At 41.1% G+C, this 5,011-nt stretch overlaps 1 pseudogene; it reads left to right on the top strand.

The window, feature by feature from the left end:
• The first annotated feature begins 777 nt into the window (after window positions 1-777).
• On the top strand, window positions 778-4,380 carry LOC118982317 (gamma-sarcoglycan-like; annotated as a pseudogene).
• Window positions 4,381-5,011: the final 631 nt, after the last annotated feature.

Here is a 5,011-nt window from a genome sequence, read left to right as displayed (position 1 = left end):
CCTCCTGTAGCTGTCAATTCCAGGTATTAAACACACAACTTTTAGTGTATGAGGTGATGCTAAACCAACTGAGCAGCCTACCCAGGCCTATTAAATATAATTATTAAATGTTTTCTCTTTTGCACATTCATACTTTGGAAAGTATGAGGTGCATTAAACATAGCCTTTTTTTTCAAGATGCTTAATTTGGAATGGGGGGACAGTCCCCAAAATAGGTATTTATAAAACTACAGAGGCCCTTAAATATGTGGAGATATTTAACCTAACTTAGAATGAGGTACATAACACTTCAATTACACTGAGATACTTTCCACATGTTCAAATTCACAAAGATACAAAGTTTTAAAGTACATTTTGTTGGCAAGGCTTGTAAGAAACCCATGTTTTCATATACTGCTTATAGGAGTACAAGTTAGCATAAGAAACTTGGAGGAAATTTTAGTAATACTTATGCACATTACACATTTACTTGTGTCCAGCAATCACACTTCTAAGAATTCATCTTGCAGATATGTATGTGCACATATATGAAACTATACACAAATTTATTAACACCTCACATGTGTTAGAATGATTGTTACCAATATGACAAGTAATAATAAGTGTTAGGTAATGGACTACATCAAACTAAAAGGCTTCTGCACAGATAAGGAAAACATGAGCAAAATGGAAAGGGAACCAATCACATGGGAAAATATATATGTCAATGATACTTCAGACAAGTGTTTGATCTCAAAAATATACAAAGAACTCATATGACTCTGCTTTTCTATTCTTCTACTCCTCATCCTCCTTGTGAATTTGCTTTTACAATTGGGATTCATAAAGTGATGTGGTCTTCCCCAACAGGAATGAGTCAGTTTTATGTTACAAAAGATGGGTTTCATCTGGAAAGAGAGTAAGAATTTTTATTCATTTCATTTGCCAAAGAAGCGCACTTTAGTGTGGACTCATTTCCTCTTCTACAATCTACTCAGAACAGGACCATCTATTAAAGCAACTCTGAACAAGAAGTCAGAGGCAGAATGTATGTGGGTCCCAAAATGGCAGAAGTCCAGAGAAAACACTTTCAGACCAATTCCAAAAAATGCAAGCCACTGCTTACTATCAATGACAGCAAAGGTACAACTGGGCCTAATGGCCTCTTTTTGAATATTCAGTGTAGATACCTCTGGTAAGAAAAACCCATTTCAGGGACTTCCGGACAAAATGGAGACATAGGTAGACTCCTCCTCCCACAACCAAAATAAGGACAACAAAAATTTAGAAACAAAGTAATAACCAGTACTGGCAGAAAATTGAACTATATGAGTGTCCAACAACCAAGGAGTTAAAGTAAATACATTCATCCAGACCTGTAGGAGGGGTGGAGTCAGGCAGCCAGGTGGAGAGGGGTAGAGGTAAAAAAAAAAAGTGGTGGCTGGCAGACCCTGGGTGCGTAAAGCAGCACCTGGTTGACCCTGGGTACTCAAGGGGCAGCGGGTGGACCCAGCAAGGTAGCAGATTGTGGAGGAGTAGGGCAGGCAAGGTGGCTTGTGGAACTCAATTGTTCAACATTTGTGTGCAGATAAACCAGGCAAAACTGGGGAGTGAGATAGAAAGCATAATCCAGGGTCCCAGTGCCAGGAAGTAAAGCCTCAAAACACCAATTGAAAACACCTGTGGAGATTGAGGTGCTGGGAGAGACTCCCAACCTCACAGGAGAATTTGTTAGAGAGACCCACAGGGTCCTAGAACATACACAAACCCACCCACATGAAAATCAGCACCAGAATGACCCAGTTTGCTTGGGGGAAGTGGTGGAAAAGACTGAAATCCAGCAGGGAGAAGAGCAAGTGTCATTGTTTCCTCTCAGACCCATGCCCCACATAGAGAGTCACAACCCAGCATCTGGGTTGCCCCACCCAGGCAAACACCTAAGGCTCTGCCCCTCACTATGTAACAGGCACATCAAAACAAAAAAAATGGCCCAACTGAAAGAACACATCAAAGCTCCAAAAATACAACTAAGGAACAAAGAGATAGCCACCCTATCAGATGCACAGTTCAAAGCATTGATGATCAGGATACTCACAGAATTGGTTGAAATTGGTCACAAATTAGATGAAAAAAATAAAAGCTACACTAAGTGAAATAAATGAAAATGTACAGGGAACCAATAGTGATGGGAGGGAAACTGGGACTCAAATCAATGGAGTAGACCAGAAGGAAGAAAGAAACAACCAAACAGAAAAGAATGAAGAAACAAGAATTTTTAAAAAATGAGGAGAGGCTTAGGAACCTCCAGGACATCTTTAAATATTCCAACATCTGAATTATAGGGGTACCAGAAGGGGAAGAGAAAGAGCAACAAGCGGAAAACTTATTTGAACAAATAATAAAGGACGACTTCCCCAATCTGGCAAAGGAAACAGACTTCCAGGAAGTCCAGGAAGCTCAGAGAGTCACAAAAAAAGTTGGGCCCAAGGAGAAACATACCAAAGCACATCATAATTACATTAGCCAAGATTAAAATAAATGAGAGAATCCTAGAAGCAGCAACAGATAAGGAGGCAGTTACCTACAAAGGAGTTCCCATCAGACTGATTTCTCAAGAGTGACCTTACAGGCAATTGGTGTTTTGAGGCTTTACTTCCTGGCACTGGGACCCTGGATTATGCTTTCTATCTCGCTCTCCAGTTTTGCCTGGTTTATCTGCACACAAATGTTGAACAATTGAATTCCACAAGCCACCTTCCCTGCCCAACCCCTCCACAATTCGCTGCCTTGCTGGGTCCACCTGCTGCCCCTTGAGTGCCCAGGGTCTACCAGATGCTGCTTTATGCACCCAGGGTCTGCCAGCCACCACTTTTTTTTAACCTCTTTTTTCTTTCCAGGGGCTGGAAAGAAATATTCCAAGTCATGAAAGGCAAGGACCTACATCCAAGATTCATCTTTCTAGCAAAGCTTTCATTCAGAATGGAAGGGCAGATAAAGAAGTTCTCAGATAAGGTCAAGTTAAAGGAACTCATCATCACCAAGCCCTTATTATATGAAATGTTAAAGGGACTTATCTAAGAAAAAAAGATTTAAAAACATGTACAGTAAAACAACACCAAATTCACAATCATTAACAACCACACCTAAAATGTGGGGAAAACTTTGCTCGCAAGTCTCCCCATTTGCCACGGATGAAAATGAAACTACCAAGAAATTATCTGCTTGGGGAGAAGAGGTGGTCAACTCTCAGAGGAGAAAGACCAAGAACCTCTTCTTCAATAGCTTTTATTAGGTTGTAATACACAAGAATACAAGTCAACCTCATCAATGAGTGTCAGGTAGCAAGGATCAAACAGTGAATAACATTTCAAAGAAATCTCAGACTAAGATCTGAGTCAGTGTCTGCCAGGTAAGTGGATTGCAAAAATTTTGGGAGACATACTAATTTCCTGCTCAGACCCTTATTATATGAATGAAAGCACTGTTAGCAAAGCAGGCTTCACAGGACTTTAGGAACTCTTTCTTATACCCAATTACCTCAGAACTGCCTACCTGGCAAAGGGCTGCACTGCCTTCCCTATCATAGATTTTTAGGCTTAAGTGGATTAGAGCCAGGAAGTGCTTCTCCCAGACAGAAATGGGGACTCGGGCAATGTCAGAATAGCCTGGGGGTGAGGGTCCATCACTTCCTCTTTGTTGCAGCCCCCCAAGTTCTTCCTTGATGGCCTCCCAAGCTATCGTTTCTGGCTTAGATTGCCCCTCCTCTGAGGGGGTCATACCCATCTCTGACTAACCAGCCAAGCATTGGAGGCTGGGGAGAAGCAGAAGTGCTTTCTGTGAGAGACAAGTTTTGTCTCCTTAGTGGCTCTCATTCTGGAGGTCTCTCACTCAGCCTTAGCCATGGGGGGGGGGGGCAGTTACAACCCCTGAAACCAGGCAGAGAGGTTCCCAACACTAAAACTAAAACAAAAACAAACTAAGTAAAGAACTAGAACAGAAACAAGACCACAGAAATGGAGATCACATGGAAGGTTAGCAACAAAGGAGTGGGAGGAGCAGAGAGGGGGAAAAGCTACAGAGAATAAGTAGCATAGGTGGTAGGTAGAAAATAGACGGGGGAGGGTAAGACTATAAATGGGAAATGCAGAAGCTTAAGACCTTATGAGTATGACAAATGGACATGAACTAAAGAGGGGGGAATCCCCACCCCTGTGGGCAGGGTGGAGGGGATTTAAGGGGGGAAATGAGACGACTGTAATAGCATAATCAGTAAAACATATTTTTTTAAAAAGAGAAAACTCATTTCAGGAGCTGAGATTAGAATCCCCCACATGAAGTGTAAGCATGGAAGCCCCTACAATTTTTGCTTGGCTGCAAGATATGTTAAAGGGACTGCTATAATAAAAGGAAGAAAAAGAGTGAGAGAGAGAGGAACATAGGTACAAGGGGGAAAATGAATAGGTACCCATCAATAATAACCTTAATATATTAATGGATTAAATGCTCCAATCAAAAGACATAGGGAAGCTGAATGGATAAGAAAACATGACCCACACATATGCTGTCTATAAGAGATCAATCACAGAAAAAAAAAGACTTACACAGACTGAAAGTAAAGATTTGGGGGAAAATATTTCAGGCAAATATGCAGGAAAAAATCTGGGGTAGCAATACTTATATCAGACAAAATATATTTCAAAACAAAAGCCATGAAAAGAGATAGTGAAGGACACTTCATAATACTCAAGGGAAGAATCAATTCAGAAGACATAAACATTGTAAACATTTATGCACCCAACACAGGGCCATGCAAATATATCCAGAAAATTTTGGAGGACTTCGAGAAAGATATAAACAGCAACAGACTTATACTAGAGGATTTATTTTATTTTTTAAAAGATTTTACATACTTCTTTTCAGACAGAGGGGAAGGCAGAGAGAAATAGATGGAGAGAAACATCATTGTGTGGTTGCCTCTCCCATGACACCCACTGTGGACCTGGCCCACAACCTAGGCTTGTGCCCTGACTGG

Source organism: Sturnira hondurensis, unplaced genomic scaffold (assembly GCF_014824575.4).
Source record: "Sturnira hondurensis isolate 20B ecotype Veracruz unplaced genomic scaffold, ASM1482457v3 Scaffold0025370, whole genome shotgun sequence".
In the NCBI taxonomy this organism is placed as follows: Eukaryota; Metazoa; Chordata; class Mammalia; order Chiroptera; family Phyllostomidae; genus Sturnira; species Sturnira hondurensis.
Note: the sequence above shows the minus strand (reverse complement) of the source record. Positions and strands in the feature narration are given on the sequence as shown.